At 44.3% G+C, this 24,053-nt stretch overlaps 1 long non-coding RNA gene across 5 annotated transcripts in view; it reads left to right on the plus strand.

Moving 5' to 3' along the window:
• Nucleotides 1-24,053, plus strand: part of LOC103160117 — a 103,628-nt gene that overhangs the window by 14,858 nt on the left and 64,717 nt on the right. For 4 of the 5 annotated variants that reach the window (XR_003481101.2, XR_003481100.2, XR_004771875.1 and 1 more), the window contains exons 3-4: nucleotides 864-924; nucleotides 18,685-19,050. This is a non-coding gene — a long non-coding RNA (uncharacterized LOC103160117). The remainder of the gene's footprint in view (nucleotides 1-863; nucleotides 925-18,684; nucleotides 19,051-24,053) is intronic. The other variant, XR_003481099.2, reaches the window with a different exon arrangement.

Here is a 24,053-nt window from a genome sequence, read left to right on the forward strand (position 1 = left end):
ATGTAAGCCTTTTTTCTTGGACTTGCTCTTCCAGGGCAACAGAGATCTGGGCCACTGTGAAAGGGAACTGTGTGGGCTTGACATAGGAGGTCTGGTTTCAAGGCTGGCTACTCCACAGCCACCCAGCTTTATCAAAGGGTAGCGTTTTGCCCCATTTGACTATTTCACAGTAGAGGAACAGATGGGACAGACTTTCCCTTCACAGCCGGCTGTGCTCAGCCACATCATGCTGACTCTCCCTTATGCCGTCCTGTAGGTGATCTCTTTCTTGTTCACATTTACCTGTAAAGATGTGTCTTTAGTCCCAGCTGCTGCAGAGGAGGGTGAATTCAGCAGGAGAGGTGAGGCGTGAGGGGCATTGAACCAGCCTGCATAGATCAAAAGACGTGTTTGGTTTGTCACCCCCTCTCTATCTCTCTCCCTCTCTTCTTCTCCATCTTTCTCCCCCTTCCTCCCTCCTTCCCTCTTTCTCTCCCTCCATCTTTCTCTTCCTCCCTCTCTTTATTTCTCTCTCTCTCCATCTTTCTCTCTCTCCATCCCTCTCTCCATCCACCCTGTTTAGTGTGCATGCGGCACGTTGTGTGTGTGTGTGTGTGTGTGTGTGTGTGTGTACAGTTGTGTATTTTACAGCACCTGGAGGTTGGTTCTCTCCTGCCACCTTGTGGGATCCAGAATCAAATTCAGGTTGTCAAAGCTTTCAAGGACACCTCTACTCTTTAAATATTGTTCCCAAGCCCTTAAAGCGGAAAGTAATCTCATGTGTTGTTCAAATGTGTTCTCTCTCTCTCTCTCTCTCTCTCTCTCTCTCTCTCTCTCTCTCTCTTTCTCTCTCTCTCTCATTCTCTCTTTCTCCTGTGAGACAGAATCTCACCAGAGGGCAAGGAGAATGGAATTGAAGACTAATATACCGAGGACTTGAAAATGGTAAGTTTAACAGTTTAATCTTTAACCAGAGCAAAACAGTAGGATGTTAGAAGGGGGCCTTGTCTCATCCTTTTGTTGCTTTTTTATTTCCTTCCTGTTTTGATGTAGGGTCTCATGGATTCCCAAACTGGTCTAGAACTGTTGATGAAGCTAACTAGAACTTTTGGTCCTCTCCCCCGTGCCTCTCTAGTTCTGGAATTAGAAGTGTGCTCCATCATGCCTGGCTTACGCCATGCTTGGGATTGAAGCCAGGATGCGATGTGTGCTAGGCAAGCATTCTAGCAACATTCTATCCCCAGTGCAGTTTCTACATACAAAAGAAAGGTTTATTTATTTACTTTTTACTTACTTTGGGGTGGGGAGGGGGCATTGAGGTAGGGCTTCTCTGTGTAACTGCTCCGTGGCTGTCTTGGAATTCGCTTTGTGCACCAGGTTGGCCTCGAACTCACAGAGATCGGCTTGCCTCTGCCTCCCAAGTGCTGGGATTAAAGGGTGTGCCACTACTGCCAGCTCATTTATTTACAAATTTAATGTATGTGTGCCTGAGTGCATATATATGTATACATACATACCCCATTAGAGGCCAGAAACAGGCACCAGATCCCCTGGAATTGGAGTTACAGGTGCTTGTGAGCCATCAGAAACAGGTGCTGCGAACTGAACCCAGGTCTTCTACAAGACTAGCAAGTGTTAGTCATTCAACAGCTGATGTTGACAAGACCAAAAAAGGCTGCACTGCCAGTGTAAAGGCAAATGTGTGTGGGGGGGGCGAAAGGTTCTATGCAAAGTAGTTCAAAAAGAAACTTTGAATATTTCAACATGGCTCTGGATGGGAGTCAGAAATAAAAACCTTCCCTGAACTGAAACCACAAACACATTCTTGTGGTTGCTGGGATCTGAGTCTACCAAATGATTCAAGAAAAGGTCAGGGAGAGCGTTTAATCTAAGGTGGTCACTGTATGGTTTGGAGCCATATTTGATGAATGAACTCAGCTTCTCTCTAGAAAAACTTGATTTCAAGTTAACAGCAGTTGATAAGATTCAGTGGATGCTAACTGCATGTTAATTTTAGTTATATTAACCCATAAAAATATGTATCACAGAAGTAGTGAGGTATTATTATTGCCTGGGGAGAATAGAGCAATATGTCTCAAAATTAAGCCTCTAGGCTTCATAGAGCGTGTGTGTGTGTGTGTGTGTGTGTGTGTGTGTGTGTGTGTGTGTGTGTGTGTGTGTGTGTAGGAAAGACAAGGAGGGGATCAAGACAGAGTGTATGCCAACTGTAAGAGGGTCCACCTCCACTACTCTGAGCCCCAGCCTTGCAGGATAGGAGCCTGTGGAGATGTCTCATGCCACACGTGCCTACTATGGTACAATCTTTGTGTACACTACGAATATATATTACTCTCACTGGCTAGTAAAGAGCTGACAGCCTCTAACTAGGCAGGATTTTCAGGGAGAGAGGACTCTGGGAGAAGGAAGGGCAGAGTCACAGAAGTCTCCAGCCAGACTTAGAGGAAGCAGGATGTGTACAAATGGAGTAACGAGCCATGAGCCAGGTGGCAGCAAGTAAATAAATATAAATGGGTTAATTTATGAGAATTAGTTAAAAACAAGTCTAAGCTATTGGTTGAGCACTTATAATTAATAATTAGTCTCTGTGTGGTTATTTGGGAGCTGCCGATCCTGACAAAAACTCCACCTATACATGCCACTAACATCAAAAGTATCTGAGGCCTCCTCCTCCTCTTCCTCTTCCTCCTCCTCCTCCTCCTCCTCCTCTCTCTTTTGGTTTTTCTTTTTTTTTTAAATTTTTTTTAAAAAATTATTTTTTTGGTTTTCCGAGACAGAGTTTCTCTGTGTAGCTTTGGAGCCTATTCTGGTACTCGCTCTGTAGACCAGGCTGGCCTCAAACTCTCAGAAATCAGCCTGCCTCTTCCTCCCTTTGAGTGCTGGGATTAAAGGTGTATGCCACCTTTTTTTTTTTTTTTTTTTAAAGGCAAAGTCTTCTGTAGCCCAGGTTGACCTCCAGCTTGCTATGTGGCCAAGAATGATGTCACACACCTGAAGCCCCTGCCTCTACCTCCTAAGTGTCAGGTTAGGGGTATGTGCCTCTACTTATGGCTTAGTATCCCATTTTGGATGGTCTTATCCTCTGACATGAACTAGAGCTGATCTTTTGTCTAACTGAGCCTATTTCATCTTTCTTCTGCAGATCCTTTCCAAAGAAACTGATCTTTGTCTTCCAAGTATTCCTCTCTATTTGATAATTGTTTTTGTTGTTTATATATAACATGCCTGCCAGGAGAACTAAAATGAAGACAGAGAACCCAAAGCAGCCAGAATGATGAGGAGAGGCAAGGAGAGAGAGAGGACCTTGCTCACTGTCATAAATAAGAAAAAGGACATCTCTTCCCTCAGGCTAAAAGCAGACAGAACATCACCTCAGAACAATGGTCTCTTCTTCTGTTCCAACTGGTGTAACTTGATGAAAAATCTATCTATAACCTGTCTATCTGTCTATCTACCAGACATCTATCCATCTACCCATCCATCTATCTGTCTATCATCTATCATTTATCTACCTAATTTTTTTTATAGAGTTCTACTATATAATCCTGGCAGGCTTGGAACTCACAGAGATCCCACCTGCTTATGTCTTCTGAGGAATTAAAAGTATGTTTCACTGTATCTGATTCTACTTTAGTTATGCTTTTTTATGTTTTGAGTTATTGATTGAGAATTTCATAACATGTGTTTTGATCGTGTTTGCTCCTCCCTCCAATATCCTCTAGAACCTCCCCCAACTTGTATTGGCCAGCGACTCCTGGGTGTGGGGCCTGCCCAGGAGTGCGGTGGAAAGCTGCTTCAAGTCTTTAGACTTGTTTTTTTTTTTTTTTTGTATTCTTCTGTGAGCTGGTCAAAAAATTCATCACTGTCTGATGTTTGAGAGAGGAGGCTGCTTCAGCACAACTCTTTTTTTTATTTAAAATTTTTTTCATTTTACATACCAACCCCAGTTTCTCCTCCCTCCCTCTTTCCCATCCCTCCCTCCCTCCCCTTCCTACACCCTCTCCACTCCTCAGAGGGGTAAGGCCTTCCTTGGACCCTCTGTCCCTTCCTTAATTTCTTTTCCTTGTTCAACCTCCCTTCCACCAGGGTCTCATATATCTCAGGCTGACCTCGAACTCCCTGTGTAGCTACAATGATCTTGAACTTCTGCTTCACCCGCCTTTACCTCCTGAGCTCTGGAATTACATGTGTGCCTCCACACCTAGTTTATCTGTCACTGGGGATGGCACCCAGGGCATCATGCATGCTAGTTCAGCTCTCTACCAATGGGGCCACATTCCTGAGCCCTTGAACTATTTCTTCATATAGAATGTAAGAATAATAATAATAACCTTCAATGCAGGCTTGTTGAAAAGACTAAATAAAATAGTATTGTATAAAGCACATGGTGATACTAGAATATCAAAAAGGGTCCGAGGTCAGCACTAGGACACCCTTTGAACCCATAGTGATCGGACATTTAAACATATGAGCCACATGTGTTTCTATGGGCCTTGGGTGGCCATGGAATTGAGCGATTTTTATTTTTATTTTTTTGGTCCCTTAAAAGCCTCATCTCTTTGCAGAAAGCACAGCAAACACCAGGCAGTGTGCGGAAAGGATCACTTATTTATTATCGCTCAGCGTCAGAAACCATCTGGACCATTTTCTTAGAGCAGATGTTTGCCAAATTAACTCCGAAAACTGAGACTTCACGGAGGGTCTCTCTGTTAGCACAATAAATGTAAGTAGGGCAGATGTAAATAAACTTTTCAAAACAATATTAAGCCACATTACAGTCAGGTGAAAACCATGGTGACTGCACACATCCTTTAGTTTGCTCAGGGAAGCTCAACTCCTCTGGCTGCCAAGGGAATGATTTAGAAATGACTCGGAAGTGCAAAATTAGCTTTAAAACAAACAAACAAATAAACAAACAAACAAAACAATATCTCCAAGAAGAGTGGAAAACCATCAGTGTTCCTGCTGTCCTCAATAGTGGTTATTATTAATTATGCCTTCTGACACTGTGCCAGACCTGAGAATAAGAAGAGTTTCTAGCCTCTACTCTCAGGGATTTCAGACAAACAGGTCAACTGACCTATACGGTGTTGTCAAAGGTTGTTGCATAGACACCACCACTGTCCCCATTGTGAACTATTTAAGTGTGCCAGGATGTGCGTTCTTCTGAATGTTGCTCTCTTGCTTTTATTTGATCTAGTGAGACAGTCTTTTTTAAGATTTATTTATTTTTTGTGTGTGGGGGGACCAGAGTGATGGATCTGTGATTAAGAGCATTTGCTGCTCTTGTAGAGGACCTGGGTGTGGTTCCCAGCACACAGTGTGTTCACATGAGTGCAGTGCCCTTAGAGGCCGGGAGAGTGTCCAATCCCCCTGGAGCTGGAGTTATAGGTGGTTGTGAACTGTTGACCTGGGCGCTGGGAACCAAACTCAAGTCCTCTGCAAGAGCAGTAAGCAATCTAAAACTGCTCAGCCATCTCTCTAATCCTTGAGATAGAGTCTTATGTTGCCCAGGCGGCCCCTAACTCTCTTATGTATCTCAGGATGACTTTGAACTCCTGATCTTCCAGCTTTTACTTCTTGAGCTCTGGAATCGCAGAGTGCACCACCACATCCAGCTAACAGCTTCTTTATTGGCCTATGGAGACTCTCGAAGCTTTTGATTATCTTTGTTGTTGGGGCCCCCTGTTCTTGACTCCTTTCCATCATGACTTAAAGTCAGAGAATTCAAACCTATTCTTGCTCCTCAAGGATAAACAACAGGATGTTTGGCCAAAGGTGTGGCTATGTGAGGTCTTGCTTCTCAAGCCAAACAACATCATGTTTGACTTAGGGCATGGTTACTAGATGTCTTTAGTATTAAGGAGGTAATTGCGCTTATTTGTTTCTCGTATCATTGATAAGGAAGTCTTTTGCTCTCCCCTTTAGCTTGGGGTATATAATGGCTAAGAAACTTGGGGCACCTGCTCTATTCACTGGGAGCCCTCCTGACTTTACCTTCTGTTTTTTTGTCTCTTTTTCTCAATCCTCACTCCCCTCTCCAGGCACATTTGAACAGGTAGGCTGATCCCAACAATTTATCAGTGTGCACAGTCTAATGCCTTTCATGGAGAGGCTCTTAAATTACATTAGACATTCTCTAAGGAGTGGATTGCCGTGTCTGTGATTGTGAAGAGCTCAGTAAAGTGCAGCTGTTATTACCACCAATACTGTGACCATCATACACCTTGAAGCAAAGAGAATGCTCCCATTTTCTCGACTCCTAACAGCAGTGAGGACAAAAGGGATTTGTATTTGATAGATCGACAGGTAATTTTTTTAGTCTGCAGTTTTTTTCCCACTCTATTTTTTTTTCTTTTTTTCTTTTTCTTTTTCTTTTTTTGTGAGGGGTGTGCTGGGGAGTTCTAAGGGAGTAGCTGTCCATGTAGCTTTTGGATAGTTTTCTCCCATGTGCCCTTATTTCCTCCCTGTGTAAGTCTTTCCTCCCATAGCACACACCTCCATTAACTCCTCCACATGTCCTTTAAAATATTTTATTTTGCTGGGGATGGTGGTGTCATAGGTATTTAATCCCAGCACTTGGGAGCAGAAACAGTCAGATATCTGAGTTCAAGATCAGTCTGGTCTTCAGAGTTCCAGGTCAGACAGGACTACGCAGAGAAACCCTGTCTTGAAAAAACCAAACCAAACCAAACAGAACCCGACCCCCCAAACAAACAGACAAAAAAAAAAAAAAAAAAAAAAAAAAAGACCAGTATAACACAAAAAATAAAAGACCCAGAGACTGATATTGGGATTCAAACTTCAAACTGAAGATCAGAAAAGCAAAGCACCCAGCCACTAGCTCTCATCTGTAGCTCAGGCTGAAAGGGCTGATCTATGAACGAGCTTTTCACCAAGTCTCAAACTGCTGCCTCTCCTCAATGTGGCTGGAGACAGAATGCCTCTCTGAGACCTTGCTACTGTCTTATATATTTCTCTAATGTTGGGATTAAAGGTATAAGCTATAATTCTCTTTTAGACTGGTTCACTCTTGTGTAGATCTAGGTAGCTTGGACTCACAGAGATCCATCCGTCTCTACCACCTCCCAGCTTCTGGCTGATGGGATTAAAGGTGTGTGCCTGACTTCCATGACTTGTGGCTGACTTTGCTTTCTGAATCCTCAGGCAAGCTTTAATAAATCATAAACAATATATCACCATAGACCAGGCCACATTTTGCAAGAAGGATTGAAATGAAAAGAACATTGAGAATTGGCACAGCCTTTCAGTCCAGGGCAAGCCCCTGAAGTCAGTCAGCCTGGGTTCAAATCTCAGCCACACCACTTCCAAGTCTAACCATTTTTAGATTGTTTCTCTGTGAAAAGGGAGAGCTGAGGAGTAAACTTCTCCATGCCCTGTGCCCTCATTTATGAGGACTTACTTCTATTGGAAACCAGGGGTTGGGGGATGACTTCTGTGTGGGAGGGTTTCTCATGCAGAGATTTGATGGTTGAGGAAGAGTAAGGTACAGTGTTGGAGGGAAGAGCATCACAGACTGAACAGTGTATTAGTTACTCTTCTGTTGCTCGCACTAAAACACTGTCTTAGGGTTTCTGTTGCTGTCAGGAAACACCATGATGAAAAGCAAATGGGGGTGGGGGTTGGGTGGGGGGGGAGGAAAGAGTGTTTTGGCTTCCATTTCCACATCACTGTTCATGGAGGGAGTGATCGAGGGAGCCAGGACAGGAACTCAAACAGGGCAGGAACCTGGAGGCAGGAGCTGATGCAGAGACCATGGAGGGGTGTTGCTTACTGGCTTGCTCCTCATGGCTTGCTCAATCTGCTTTCTGATAGAACCCAAGACCACAAGCCCAGGGATGGCACCATCCACAGTGGGCTGGACCCTCCTCCATTGATCACTAATTAAGAAAATGCCTTATTTTACAGAGGCATTTTCGAAACCAAGGCTCCCTCCTCTCTGATGACTCTAGTTTCTGTGAATTTTACATAAAACTAACCAGTACAAGCACCGTGACCTTGACCAGAATCAACTGCAGAAGGAGGAGTTTATTTTGGCTTCTGGTTCCAGAGGGAGAGTCCATACTGGTGGGAGAAGCATTGCAACAGGTGGCTGGGACAGGAAGCTGAGAGATCATCCACATGCAGGAACAAGAGAGAGTAAACAGGAAGTAAGATGAGACTATAACAAATCCTGCTCCACAGTGAGGTGTTTCCCTAGCAATGTTCCAGAACATTCCCAAATGACTCCGCCAACTGAGGATCAATTCTTCAGATACCTGAGGCCATAGGGGGCATTTCTCATTCAAACCACCACAAACACTGGAAGCTAAAAATGTTCTGTGCTAAAGAGCATGACCAGAGTGTTAGAGAACCTAGTGACCAGTGAGGCTGCAACACGCCAACTGAAGAATGAGATGGGCAGCTGCCCGAAATGAGAAGTGGTCACAGGCTGAGAGATACAGGTCCTGGGGAATTGGATATTTGAGTCTTGGCATCCTTGGAAGGATTTTGATCTAGTTTGTTTTGTGGATTCTGGGATGGAGGACAGATTGTAAGGGAAAGATAATGAGAATTCAAGGTCAAATCTGATGGTCTGTATTGATTATCAACCTCAGTGGATCTAGAATTGCTGAAGGGACAGGCTGTGGATATGTCTAAGAGGGGTTATCCCGATTAGGTTAACTGAGGTGAGAAGACACACTCTAAATGTGATCCGAACCATTCCATGAACCACAGTCCAAAATGAACAAAAAGGAGGAAATGGGCTGGGCATATTCATCTCTCTTAGCTTAACGAATGAGGACACAAAGTCATCAGCTTGCCTTATGCTCCTTCTGCCACACCTTCCCTGCCCCGATGGACTAGAACTTCAAACTGTGAGCCAACATTAACTTACTTTCTTCTTCAACTGGCTTTTTATCAGATGTTTCTATCGCAGAGAGACAGATTGCTTATACAATAACCAAGAGCAGTCCAGGAGAGAAATTACGGTGGCTCAGAAGAGGGAAGGAGAAATAGCAACACAGGAGAGAGAAAACTCCATGAGGAGAAGTGTTAGGACTTGGTGGGCAGGAGGTGGTTGTGACAACAAATTCTCTCTAGTTGATTTATACCCCCCTCTAGCCACTTAGAGGCAACAGAGAAACTTTTACCTGTTTTCTCCTTTGTGACTTGCATTAAGCAAATTCCCACCCTGAACTGTCTATGCTGGATTCATTTACCTGAAAATTTTCATGTGCTCTTTGCTTTTTTTTTTTTTTTTTGCCCCTGTAGAGATGTGAATATGTGTCTGCTTATTATACCCAGGACATCAACAAAACAGCCCGAAAAAACAATTCTATCCAAAACTTACTTGGCGAACCAATGAGCCTATGTAGGTAGTTTATGGAAGTACAGGTGAGGTGAGACTTAAAAGCAGCTGTTTCATCAAGATGCAGGAGAGTCTCCTGGTCCACTTGTAAATCTTGTAACTTTCTGTAACTTCCTGAGCCTTGTAAATGTGGCTTACTTCCTGGGCCTTGTACATTCCATTTCCCGAGTTTTATAAATTCGTTTTTTCTCCTCGGGAGGGAAGCTTAACAGAGTTAGGTTCTATCTTGGGCCAATGGGATTCTCTGTTCTGATTGGATTATTAGCCATGGGAAGAAAATGATGGTGTTGCTTGCATTTTCTGCTCAACCGAGCACCAGCAGTATTTTTAATCCTAGCAGATACTGATGATACTCCAAGCAGTTCTTTCAGTTTCTAAGAACTGTTTTTTTTTTTTTCCTTCACTTAAAACAACAAAAACCCCACCCCTTTATTTATTTTGAGATAGGGTCTCACTACATAATCTTGGAACTCACTGTGTAGACCAGTCTGCCCTTGAATTCATGGAAGTCTGTAAAACTCTACCTCCCACATTCTGGGATTAAAGGCATGTACCTTGCAAGAAATCTTTTTATTTTCCTTTGGATATATCTTTCAGTTTTTTCAGTCATTGATAAAATTCAGAATTTTCTGCATGCCCACGGTTTATTCAAAATACTTTTTCCTTTGCTTTTTGGCTTTTGTCTGTAATATAATTGAATTGTTGGACCAGGAAAAAAAAACCTGTGGTCCATCCAAGTCTGGGTTTCATATCTGAAAGGCAAGCTACCGACAAGCATGCTGTGGCATTCTGCCCATGTGCTCTTCTCCCTTGCCTTGTGGTAAGGCATTTTCCTAGCAGTGCAGTAGATTTTTCCTATTCCGGTCTTGAAATTTCCACATGGGATTTGGCCACTGGGTAAACTGTGCTGACCCCTTGTTTGCTCTCAGAGTCAGCACCAGGGTCTTCCATATTCCTGCCTTATGGCTGGCCTTATGGCTCTCCTATAGGTTTCTTTGCTTCCTTTCTTCCTCAGTGTTTCATGACTGTTCTTTCAGCAGTTCCTTACCTTGGAGGGAGCACTCCCTCTTGTATTTCTCATCAACTCTGATATTTGACTCTTGCAGCTTCCCTGCTGGGACAGTAGCAGCTCGAGTCACAGTGTTCCCAGCATGGACTATTTTTCCTCTGCTTTTATGAGTTTCCCATTATCTTCTAGCCCTGACATTGTTTCGGGTATAGTTTTTAATCTAGCAACTTTTTTCTCATTATTTTACTTCTTAGATGTGAATCCCATCCAGTTTCTTTAAAATAAAGCCAATCTTGTCAATTTCATCCTTTCTTTTTCAATTTGGCAATGTCGAGATGACCATGCCTCCTGACAGCTGCTCTTCAATATGTCATTACTCAGCCCTGGATGTAATTTTAGAATGTTGTGTGCTCCCAACTATAGAACACGCTGTCCTGATGGTGGTACGTATGAAGGTGAGAATGACCCAAGGAGGAATCTGTGACATTTGCACAATGCCTTTCAGGGACCTTTAACTGTGTGGTATTCCTTAGTGGTCACAAAAAGGCTGGCAGGGCATTATAATTTCAGGTTTAAAGTTGACTCCTATGAAGTGATTTCCCAACGTTAATGGACTGGAAGACAAAGGAGCCAGGGTTTAAATTTATTTATACCCTAACAGTGGCCTTTGTCTTGTAGAATCTTTTTTTTTAAAATAACTTATTTATTTGTATTTTATATGTTTTGGGGTTTTGCCTGCATATATGTTTGTGTGAGGGTGTCAGATACCCTGGAACTGGAGTTACAAGACAGTTGTGAGCTACAATGTGAGTACTGGGAATTGAACCTGGGCTCTCTGGAAGAGCAGCTCTTAATGGCAGAGCCATCTCTCCAACACCTTTTATCTTGTAGCATCTTATATTTTCTTTCTTTCTTTTTTTTAAATCAGAAACAAGTTTCTTTTACATGTCAATCCCAATTCCTTCTCCCTCCCCTCCTTCCCTGCCCCCCCCCATTCCAACTCCTTTCTGGTCCCCAGGGAGGGTGAGGCCTTCTATGGGGGATCTTAAAGTCTGTCATATCATTTGGAGCAGGGCCTAGACCCGCCCCCATGTGTCTAGGCTGAGAGAGTATCCCTCTATGTGGCGAGGGCTCCCAAAGTCCATTCATATACTAGGGATAAACACTGATCCACTACCAGAGGCCCCATAGATTGCCCAGAGCTCCAAACTGACATCCACAATCAGGGGTTCTGGAACAGTCCAATGCTGGTTTCCCAGCTATCAGTCTGGGGTCCATGAGCTCCCCCTTATTCAGATCAGCTGTTTCTGTGGGTTTCTCCAGTCTGGTCCTGACCCCTTTGCTCATCACTCCTCCCTCTCTGCAACTGGATTCCAGAGTTCAGCTCAGTGTTTAGCTGTGGGTGTCTGCCTCTGCGTCCATCAGTTACTGGATGAAGGCTCTAGGATGGCATATAAGGTAGTCATCAATCTCATTATTGAAGAAGGGCATTTAATGTAGCCTCTCAACCACTGCTTGGATTGGTAGTTAGGGTCAAACTTGTAGATCTCTGGACATTTCCCTAGTTCTCTAAACCTATAATGGCTCCCTTTGTTGTGGTATCTCTTTTCTTGTTCTCCTCAATTCTTCCCCTGACTATATCTTCCTGCTCTCTCATGTCCTCCTCTCCCCTTCTTTTCTCTCCCTCTCTTTCTTCTAGCTCCATCTCCCCTCTCTGCAGGCTCTCTATTAGATCAGGAGATCTTGTCCCTTTCCCCTTCTCCAGGGGACCATGTATGTCTCTCTTAGTGTCCTCCTTATTTCCTAGCTTCTCTGTGGTGTGGATTGTAGGCTGGTAATCCTTTGTCTATGTCTAAAGTCCATATATGAGTGAGTACATACCATTTTTGTCTTTTTGTGACTGGCCTACCTGACTCAGGATGGTTTCTTCTAGTTCCATCCATTTGCCTGCAAATTTCAAGATTCCATTTTTTTTGTTGTTGTTGTTGTTGCTGAGTAGTACTCCATTGTGTGAATGTACCACATTTTCTCTATCCATTCTTCAGTTGAGGGGCATCTAGGTTGCATCCAGGTTCTGGCTATTACAAACAATGCTGCTATGAACATGGTTGAGCAGATGTCCTTGTTGTATGAATGCGCATCTTTTGGGTATAGCATCTTATATTTTTCAATATACTTTCCATTTCAGGCCAGGGTTGATATCATGAGTTTCAGGACAATGTAATAATGATCAGAGTGTCACTGGGGTGTAGCTTTCTTCTCCCCTGGCTCCTCTTCTCCTTGAATCAACTCTCTTTTTCTCCAGGCTCTCCTCTTCAGAGTAGGAGCTAGCCTGCCCCTCCCTCACTTCTTGTTGTCCTTAACCAGCTGTCCATCTCTGCACCAGTGACTTTAATCAGGGGCTGTGTTTGGGCAGGCCCGAATCATAACTTTCCCCGAAGGCAGTGGCACAGTCAGCCTTGCTTTAAATCACAGGGCAGGAGAGTGGGAAAGCAGTTCCCAGAAGAAAATTGAGCACTGTTACCAGAATGCTTACTGGGCAGACATGACAGGACGCCTCTCTGGGTTGGATTACAAGTTGCAATAATGGGTTCCCTTTCTTTAAGCTTCCTCTTACATTTGGCCAATGAAGATTAAGGTCAAGGAGAAGAGTGAGAGATGGGCATTGCCCTCCCCACCAGCCCTTTTCCTGTAAGGCCATCCCATGTCCCTGAAGCTCAGAGCTCCTGCTTGGCACCGCTGGCTCTGTGTGTTCCCTGTTGTGACCTCCAAAGTCCTTGTATCCACAGATCTCCAGGTCTGGGAAAACCAGAAAGGTTTAGCATGTAGGATTGTCTTCTCATGGAAAAGATGTAAAAACGTTTGTTCTTCCATCTAGAAAGCTGGGAATTGAGGTGATTAATAGCCTGCATTATTTGTTAGACCAGGCCATATCAAGCTCCTCCAACGAGGACAGGAGGCAGCTAGTCATCTAAATAACTTGTACAGTCAGGGATTCCCAAGCTCCCACAACTAGGACCAGAAGTGACTAATGGCCCAAATGACTTCTATGCTGTCTGTGTGACCAAGACCACGTCAGACCCTTCCTTGAGCCCTGAAGCTAGTACGGGTAGCCTATCTCTAGGGAAGATGGTAGCCATCTTCTTGGCAGAAATGACATGAACTCCGAGTCAAGTTTCAATGTAAGTATGCTTCCTTGTACACCAGGGATTGTATTACACCAGGAAAGTTTTCCCCCAAATGATGCTACATTTAAATTTGTTGGGAACAAACCACCTGTCTTCAGACTCCCTGACGTCCTGATCCAGGTTGATGAAATGAATCTGAACTGAGTTTTCATTCTCACCTCTTTGCAGCTCACTCCTCTGCCTGCCCCTGACTTCTATTAGGGTCCCCTCCTCTCCCAAGTTCCCCATGCTATTAACTACTTTCTTTTTCTACTTTTTGTTTTTTGGAAACAGAGTTTCTCTATGTAGCCCTGGCTGTTCTGGAGCTCACTATGTAGAGCATTCTGACCTTGACACTACAGAGATCCACCTGCTTCTGCCTCCCGGGTGCTGGAATTAAAGGTACGCACCACCACACTCAACCCTAATTTTTCACTTCATTTTTATTTTATGCTTTGTATGGCTGTGCACAAAGTGCCCAAGGAGGCTGGAAGACAGACGAAGACATCAAATTCTCTGGGACTGGAGCTATAGCTGGTTGTGGGTCACCTTGCGGGTGATGGGAATCGAACCCGAATTCTCTGGAAGAACAGCTGGTGCTCTTAACTGAGGCCCCACTAACTGCTTTTCCTGCTCCTTTAAGTCTAGAGCAGCAGTATCTTGCAGAATTGTGCAATTTTTTAAGTTTCCCCACACCCTGCTTACACTTATGTAAAGTAGTCTCTTTATTAATCTGGCCACTAAAGATGCCAAATGTTATCTCTTTCTGGCCAGGACATAATTAACACATCTATAGGCAGGGAAATGAAAATCCCTCATGTCACATGACAGATAATTTGGGGCACCTGGGGGTGTTAGGTCAGGGGTCAATGTGACATCAGTGAAATAGGATAACTGGTCAAGATGGATTAAAGGCATGGCCATAGAGAAGCATGAGAAGTGTTGGCACCGACAGGGAACGAACCTTCAGTCTAGCACAGGCAGAAGCGGCCTGAGGCATTCCCTTCTTCCTTGGGGACTCCTGCTTGAATCCTTGAGTATGCAGAAAAGAATTCCAGGATGAGTCACAATGAAACAAAGCCAGTGATTTTACGTGTTTAGATGGATAGTCACGTAGAGTAAGGATACAAGACGTGGGTGTAGGTATCAGAGGGGAGAGGCCTGCTTTGGTGTCTTTACGTTAGCTATAAATATGATCTTTGGCTTTCCAAGTTACGGTTTCTCAAACAATGTAATTTATATCAAAATTTAAATATAAAGCTTGAAACTCAGGTTCAGGTTTGAAAGCTAAGTAAAAATGTTCGAACTGGCTTGCTTTTTGTTTGTTTGTCTGTTTGCTTTTTGTTTGTTTGTCTGTTCTAGAGAAAGTTTCTCTGTACAGCCCTGGCTGTTCTGGAACTCTCTCTGTAGACCAGACTGGCCTTGAACTTACAGAGATCCTCCTTTCTCTGCCTCCTGAATGCTAGGCTTAAAGGCATGTGTCATGAGTAGCTTGGCTTCCTTTTACTATCTCAAAGATTTTTATTTTGGAAATGAAATTGTAAGGTAGAAGTGATTTAAAAAAAAGATGTATTTTATGTTATGTTTATTATCTGTATGTGTGTGTGTATGTGCACATGTGTGTGGGTGCCAGGGGAGGCCAGAAGAGGGCATCAGATCCCCTGGAGCTGGAGTTACAAGCAGTTGGTGCTGTTCAACATGGATGCTGTGAACTGAACTGGAGCCCTCTGCTGAAAGACCCCCGAAGAGGTACTTTCGTAGAAGGAGACCCGCACCCAGGAATCAGCGAGGCCACGAACTTGGATGCAAAAGCAAGAGGCTTTATTGGAGACGCGAGTACCCGGGGCGACTTAGCTTCTGTGTGGCTAAGCGCGCCGAGCCAAGGGAAAGGGGTCCTTATATAGGGAAAAAGGCGCAAGCTAGGAGCAGGGATTCTATTGGATAATTCTAATGAGGCATTGTACAGAGCTATTCCCATTGGTCAATGTATATGAGGCGCTATACAGGGTTATTCAAATGAGGCAAAGTACAGAGTTATTCAAATGAGGTGAAACATAGAGTCTTTCAAATGAGGCGAAATACAGAATCATTTCCATTGGATGGTTCAAATGAGACACAGAGCCATTCCAGATCAGCATATTCTCAAGGTCTGGTGTCTGGTACAACAGACTCAATTCCCCCTCCCTCCGAGTCCAGATGGCTGACCTTGGGGGCGGAGACCTTGGGACGGAGTGTTTCTCATCGGGCGGGGGCTCAGGGGCCGGGCTCCAGGCCGGCTCACTTGGTGTTTGTTCTCGTGCCGGCCCACCTGGTGCTCGCCCTCGTGCCGGCCCACCTGGTGCTCGTTCTCGGGCCAGCCCACCTGGTGCTCGTTCTCGGGCTGGGCGTGCGGCTGGTGGCGGGGGAAGTGGAAGCTGCCGGGGGTGGGGATCGGGGAAGCCGCCGACAGGAGGAAGAGGAGACAAACTTGAGAAAGAAAGGGCTAAGGGGCAGGGGTCTTTCACTGCAAGGGTGGTAAGTGCTCTCAGGGTCTGAGTTGGTTTTTGTAAATGAAACTCTAGGAGGCAAACCGTTTAGATCTGGGATGAGAGAGGAGGGCTAATGAGTAAGACACAAGTCATAGGCATTCTGGTCCTAAGATGTTGTTTTTAACATCTTGTTTGAGATGCCTTTCGGAAAACACATTTCTGTAGCGATTTGGGCTTTATTGTTGTGTTGAAGTTTCCTGACTCCCATTCAGCAGGGAAGACAACAAGGTCTGGGCTGAAGGACTTTTTTTGTTTTTTTGTTTTTTTTTGCTTTCCCTTTTTATGTCCCCTTAATTTCCCCGTTTTCCTTTCTTCCTCCCTCCTCCTCCTCCCTCCCTCCCTCCCTCCCTCCCTCCCTCCTTCCTTCCTTCCTTCTTCCTTCCTTCCTTCCTTCCCCCAGCTTTCTATCTCATCTCAGCTTCATTCAGGTCAGCCTTGCTAGATCTCTGACTGTTACTAGCCCAATTGTGAAGCAAGCTGTCCAAGAGGTAAGGAGTTCACTGAGGGCATTCAGCTTACTATCAAGAGTCATCTCAGTTTACTATCGAGAGTCATCCGTTTGTCAGGGTGTCTGGTGGTGTCCATGGTGGAGGAGATCTCTTCACAGATAACTGATGGTCTCAAGGACCCCAAGGATTCCCACCTATAGTTCTGCCCATGCAGGGGTATATTTCATTTTCTCTGTTGTTTAGGAGAACATTCCCTTTTCATGCCTGATGGACAACTTGATGTTGAGATCTGCGGCTGTGGTATACCCACTGAGTTCCTGTATCGTTTTCTTTGACTTCCAGGGCCCTTCTGGATCCTAGGAGTCCACTGTACCATCTGGCTTGATAGGTCCCAGGTCAGAAACTCTGCTTCAATAGCTTGTCCATTCCTTGTTGGAGAGATTAAAGGACTTCACCTGTACCTTTTCCAATACAGACTGACAAATATTCCTAGGTAGAAGCCACAAGGAGTGGGGCCGTGGCCGGGGCAGGGGGGGGTTGGCTAATAATGTTTTATGATAAAGGGTAGCATATTGTCACAAAGAAGGAAAAGATACTAATCCTGGAAATAAGGTCATACAAACAATAAGTATCCATGGAACACCAGTCATGGGCACTAATTTCAAATCTGTGAGATACGATCCTGTTGTTCTCTTAGTATGTATGTTTCAGCACTGCTTTTGAGATTGGGGGGGCGTGGTCTTTGGTTGTTCAGCTGCTCTAGAACTTGCTACATAACTGAAGATAACCTTACAATCTTCATCTTCCTGCTTCCTCCTTTTAGTTTACATGGTGCTGGAATCAAACCCGGGCTTTGTGCATGCCAGTCAAGAGCCCTCCTAACTAAACCATATCCCCAGCATCTAAGATCTGCATTTCTATAGGGCTATACTTACAGTTGAGAGCTTCCTCCCCTCGCCCCAATTATGTTCAGAAGGAACAAAATAATTTAGGTTCAAGCTCTCCCAGCCTGTAGGTTTTTCTGGGTCCACCTTGTCAGATGGATCTGGTTACAAGTGTCGACATCGGTTTAGCTAACCTAACTTTTAAAGGGATTTAGCAGGGACTTCATCTCCACCTGGAGTCCAGACCACACTTGGAAAAAGGCATCTCCAGAGGAGCAGAAAGCAAGTGTCTGCAAAGGCACAGCTAGAGGGTCTACCAGCTCTTAGGGACTTCTGCCTGTGAATCACTGTACTCTAGACAGGGAATTGTGGGGAAGGAGTCTGAGCTGCCATCTTTGGTTGAGGGAGGGCAGGGCACCTTGACCTACAGTCCTGCTAAATTTAATTGCTCCCTAGGGAGTGGACATGTCCCTGGATGCAGATAAAATAGAAACCAGTGTCCTCACAGCAGCTCTTATGGTGGCTGAGGGAATTGCCCATCCCCACAAAGGAGATTGAAACAGGGCATACTGTGACTCTGAGGTGGGATAGCATATTCTAGAAAAGAAGATTATGGCTAGTGTGAGAAAAGAAGCAAGGTACAGACATGTGTTAAGGAATGAACATTTAGAGAAACAACATGGTCCCCCCCCCCACACACACAGTGGTTGTAGCACTACCCATGGGCTAATGGGATGCTTCCCAGTCCAATGTGGATCCAAGGTAGGGGGCAGACTTCCTGTCAAGGGCTACCTATTAAATTCTTTAGGTTTTATAAACCATATAATCCCTGTTGCAACTCTTCAACTCCACCATGGGAGTGTGTAAACTCCCTCAGGCATACAGTCATAGATGACTGTGTGGTGTGGCTGTGGTCCAGTAAGACTTTATTTATAAGAACAGGCAGTGGTGGAATTTGGCCAAGAGGCTTGACCTTGTTGAGCTCTGGTCTGGGAAGGTGTTTTTTTTTCCCCCTGCTATAGCTTGGTGAGCCTGTTCCAGGTGAGTTAATGGTTTCTTTAGGAGCAGAGTCTTTGGGCATGCTGGTGGTGAGCCCTGAAGAGATGCCTGATGCAAAAGAAAGATCAGGGAACTGTCTGAAAGGTGGCTGAGTTCACAGCCTGGCTCAACTACTTCACTATGAGGGACAGCTGCCAGACTAGACCTTCCTGGGCCTGGGTTTCTTCCCTTCTGAAGTGAGAATATAACTAAGATGTTCCTTATGTTTGTTATTTAAGGAACGTAGCATATGGAAATTTTGGATGCGAAGAGAATGGTCGTTGCTGAGAAAATAGTCTGATCTGCTCCAGAAGGCTGCATGCCATGACTGGGAGGGGTGATCTGCAAGATGGCATCTTCACAGGACTTCAGGCCCAGGGACTGACATCAGGGGATACCCAGGACAACCTCCCAGAGCCAGAACCAAGATAGAGGTCCTCGCTTTCCTGACTTCTGGGCATGCCAGGCTGCGTGGATGGAGTGCTTCTCTTACCTCTTCTGGTAGCAATGCTATTTTAACTGGATTTTTCTTGACTGTGGACACTGAAAAGCTGAGGAAGGGGTGGCGGAACTGATTTGCTATAGGCCGGGACTCCAGAAGAAAGGTATAATAATAGTGGTGGAATAATAACAGTAACAATGGTGACATAGAAAATACAGCTGGAGGGGCCGGGGAGATGGGACGGTGGTCAAGGGTCCTCTTACAGAGGACCCTTGTTGGATCTCAGCACCCACAAGGGGTGGCTTACAGTCTCCTGTGACTCCAGCTTCAGGGGGTCAGTTGCCCCTTGAGGTGTGGTACACATACACTCATCTAGGTGTACACGCATACATACATGATTTTAAAGAGATAGATTTACGGGGAGGGAGAAAGACAGGGAGGAGAGCTTTTATTGCAGTGGGCTCACCATTCCCTCACCAGCTAGGCTCCTGCTAGCTCCAGCTCTGACCTGTGAGGTTGAGAATGCCCAATCTCTGCTCTTTAAATTCGGGTCAAGCCTTCATCTGTGAATTCTCACTCTTCTATGCTCCTTCCTTACTGCTGGGGATTTTTTTTTTAAATAGTCTTTTCTATTTTTAGAGACAGAACTCATCTAAGAAGAGGCGTGATGACATAATTCTAGAAACAGAATCAGTGTGCTTCTCAAACCTGTTTTCTGCATAAAGTCTGCATTTCTGTGTGTTTCCTGCTCCTTCCTCTTCTATCCAAACAGAGTTATTCTGGACTTTGTCACATTTCAAAGACCAGTGTGTAGTGGTGGGACTCAGTGCAATGGGAAGCTGGTACTGTTATTGTCATCGATGATGTTTTTCGTCTCATTTTTTAAAAAAATTGAGGTGAAGTTTACATAGCATAAAATCAACGCATTTTTGAGTGCATCATCCAGTGGCATTTAAGATCTTCCCAATTGCCATTGTCAAGCGTCAAAACCCTGCCCTAACAAGCCACTCCTATTTTCCCTTCCAGCCTCAAGCAGAGCTACCATTATCTTTCCATATTTGTGGAATAATTGACTTTTCTCCTTCCTTCCTTCCTTCCTTCCTTCCTTCCTTCCTTCCTTCCTTCCTTCTTTCCTTCCTCCCTCCCTCCCTCCCACCCTTCCTCCCTCCCTCCCTACCGCCCTTCCTTCCCCCCCTTTTTTTTTTGAGACAGTTTTTTTTTTTCTTTTGGTTTTTCAAGATAGGGTTTCTGTGTAGCTTTGGAGCCTGTCCTGGTACTTGCTCTGTAAACCGTGCTGGCCTCCAACTCACAGAGATCTGCCTTCTGTGTGCTGGGATTAAAGCCGTGCACCACCACTGCCCGGCTTTTTGCTATTTCTTATAAATGGGATCAAACTATGATATTTTATGTCTGAGGTTTTTCACTTTAGCATGATGTTTTGAAAGGTTCATCCATCTTGTAGCATGTGTTGGTACTTCACTGTGTTTTATAGTTGAATAATATTCCACTAAATTACATGTATATAGCTGGGCATAGTGGCACATGTCTCTAATCTCAACACAGAGAAGACAGAGGCAGATAGATTTCTGGGTGTTTGAGGCCAGCATGGTCTATATAGTGAGTTCTAGGTCTGCCAGGGCTATATAGTGAGGCTCTGCCTCTCTCTCCAAAAAAAGTGTTTATCACAGTCTATCCATTCACCTGTTGATGGATTTTTTAAAAATTTTATTTACTTTTATTTCATTTGTGTTGGTATTTTGCCTGCACATATGTCTGTGTGTTGTAAGTTGCCCTGTGGGCACTGGGAATTAAACCCAAGTCCTCTGAAAGAGCAGTCAGTGCTCTTACCTGAAGAGCCATCTCTCCAGCCCCTGTTGATATATATATTTAGTTTATAGGCTTATATGAATAGAAGCACCATTCATATTTATGTACAAGTACCTTTTTGGATGCCTGCTTTTAGCTGGGTATACACTCCAGAAGCAGAATTACTAGGTTGCATGGGAGTTCTAGGTTTAATTTCTTGAGAAACCACCCAACTGATTTCCCATAGCAGTTGCACCGCCAGCAACTTGTACTCGCTCCAAGATCTCTACACCCGTGCCAGCAAGTATTTGTAGATAAATTCTTCAGTAGAACTCAAACTGTCAATCTCATCATACTCCCCTGCTCTATACTCCTGACCACTTAACTTTCATGACAGTCTCAATTCATTCCTAGGGTCCAACTTAGCACCTGTAGCACGAATTCTAATTGTTCTTAATAATAAAAACTCAGAGTTGGATATTGGGGTTAATGCTAAAGATCAGAGAGGCAAAGAGGCCAGCCACAAGACAGTTCTCAACTCTACCAAAGTGGTGATCTTGTCCTCAAACTGCATCCTCAGACTGCTTAGACTGCACTGCTCCTCAGACTGCATCTCTCTCTTGTCTCCCCTGCCTTATATTCCTCTCTGTGCCCAGCCATCACTCCCGTCTCCACCTCCTTAGTGATGGGATTAAAGGTGTGTCACTCCAAGTGCTGGGATCACTTTTGTGTGAACTCTGTTTCTCTTTTAGACTGGATTGATTTTGTGTAGCCTAGGGTGGCCTTGAACTAACAAAGACCTATCTTCTGAGTGCTAGGGTTAAAGGTGTGTGCCACCACTGCCTGGCCTCTATGGCTAACTAGTGTGGTTAGCTTTGCATTCTGATCTTCAAGCAAGCTTTATTTGCTAGATCATAAACAAATCATCACCACAGCATCTTTGTGTAAAAGTATGTTAGTAACTCTGCTCACTCTTAGGGGACACGATTTTTTCACATGTTAAAAAAAATTATATGAAAGTCAAGTTTAAAGGAGAGAAATGGCTTTCATTGTCACTGGGTATGAGAAGCTGTATCCTTCCTTCTGGGGCATGTGAGGTTGGTATTACTTTTGGTCCTGTGTGGGGCTGGATACACCAGCTTCACCCTCATGGACAAGCTTTCTTGAAGGACCACACCAATTATATTAGTTCCTTGTCTTTGAAAAAATTTGTGTGTGTGTGTGTGTGTGTGTGTGTGTGTGTTCTCTTCTTCTGTCATGCATCTGGAGATCGAACTCAGGCCGTCAGACTTACCTTCACCACCTGAGCCATCTTGTTGACCTTAGTTACTTGTCTCATTGCTTTCATAAAATACTCGATGAAAGTAATTTAAGAAAGAAAGGTTTATTTTTTCCTTATGGTTCTAGAGAATGCTGCCTGTATTAGTCAGGGTTCTCTAGAGTCAAAGAACTTATGGAGTGAATCTCCCTCTATGTATGTATAAAGAGAATTTATTGGAATGACTTACAGGCTGCAGTCCAGCTAGTCCAATAATGGCTAGCTGTGAATGCAAAGTCCAAGAATCTAGCAATTGATCAGTCCTATGAGGCTGGGTATCTCAGCTGGTCTTCTGTGTATGCTGGAATCCCCCAAAAGCAAGCTCCAATGCCAGTGAAGGAATGGATGTGCTAGCTAGGTGAGGGCAAAACAAAACCTTCCTTCTTCCTTGTCATTATATAGATTTCCAGCAGAAGGTGTGGCCCACATTGAGGGTGTGCCTTCCCACCTCAAGATCCTGGTCAAAAGCCTGTGTCTTCTTGCCTCAAGGTCTGGATCACAGGTGTGCCCTCCATTTCTGGATTGTAGTTCATTCTAGATAAAGTCAAGTTGACAACCAAGAACAGCCATCAATCACCCTGTCCATCATGGCAGGAGAGGAATTGTGGCAGGATCAAGTGTGGTTGGTTACATTGCAACCACTGTCAGGAGGCAGACAGATGAACACTGGCGCTCAGCCTGCTTTCTCCATTTTATTTTGTCTTAGGCTCTAGCCCATAGAATGGTACTGCCCATATTTGGGGTGAATCCTCTTCCTCAGTTAACCTGATCTAAGTAATCCCTCACAGATAGCCCTGAGATTTGTTTCCACGGTGACCCTAAATCGCATTAAGTTGACAACTGAGATTAGCCATCACACCAACTGTTCCAGATTCTCGTTGTTTTTTAAGGCCCCTGAGGGACAGTCTGTGCCTTTAGGCACCTGAGGATGCTCCATTTCCACAGTGGACGCCTTTGGATTTCTACTTGCCGTGATTCCCACTCCAGAAAACTTTACTCAGGTGGCTCATTTGGCCCAGAGGGATGAGAACACCAGACTTCACTGTGACAGTCTGCAATGCTGGCGGGATGACAGATGGCTGAGGTTGGCAGGGACTTTACTGTTCCCTGTTGCCATCTGCATGACCTTTCCAGCTAGCAAGGCCGTCTTCCCTCACATACCATTCCTCTTTGCCAATGGGTCAAGGCCAAGGTGAACAGTGTATGTAAGTCCCGGTTCCAAACACTTAGGAGATGCATCCCTCTAACTTATGTCATTAGTGAGTTTTCCCAATCTCTCTTTCAAAATTAAAAGCATTGAGATGTTTAACTATATTTAAAACTTGGAAATAAGATAAAAACGGAAAACATGTCTTTTTTTGTATCATATAGAGGACAGGGCTGGAGATGTGGCTCAGTTAGTAGTATGCTTGTCTAGTGTTCATGAAGCCCTCTGGGTTCAGACTCCAGCATCCCACAATGGAGCATAGTGGTGCATTCCTGAGTTCAAGTTTAAGAACATCCTCAGCTACATATTGAGATTGAGGGCCAACCTGGGATACATGAGGCCCAAAGTCCTGGATTTGATTACCAAAACTCTCCCTAAAATCGTATGGTGCTTAGATTTAGCAGGCCTAACAAATGAGTACTTTATTATGCATTCAGGAGAATAAACCTTGTTCAGCACTGTTATTGCTATTAATTAAAGCTTCCAAGTGTATGGAGGTTATATTTTAACATATAGATTATTTTCAAACATTTTGCTTAGTGGAGAAAAAACCCTAAAGATCATTGTTCTGTACTATTATCCAGTTTAGGATACAGCCTTTAATTGTGATCTAACAGTGATCAAAAATACTTTGAAGGACATAAATCCTCTGAGCATGGCAGTCTGTGACCTCTGTGCATTTTATATTTGTATAAATGTATGAGTCATGTCTTAAATGTTTGTTTTGACAACATTTTTAGATGATTCTATCAAAAACGTAGGAGTGGGATGTGGGAGGGATAAGATTGGATCACAGCCAGCATCTACGCAGGGGTTGTGTCCTAGGGGACAGACA

Source organism: Cricetulus griseus (assembly GCF_003668045.3).
Source record: "Cricetulus griseus strain 17A/GY chromosome 1 unlocalized genomic scaffold, alternate assembly CriGri-PICRH-1.0 chr1_0, whole genome shotgun sequence".
Taxonomy (NCBI): Eukaryota; Metazoa; Chordata; class Mammalia; order Rodentia; family Cricetidae; genus Cricetulus; species Cricetulus griseus.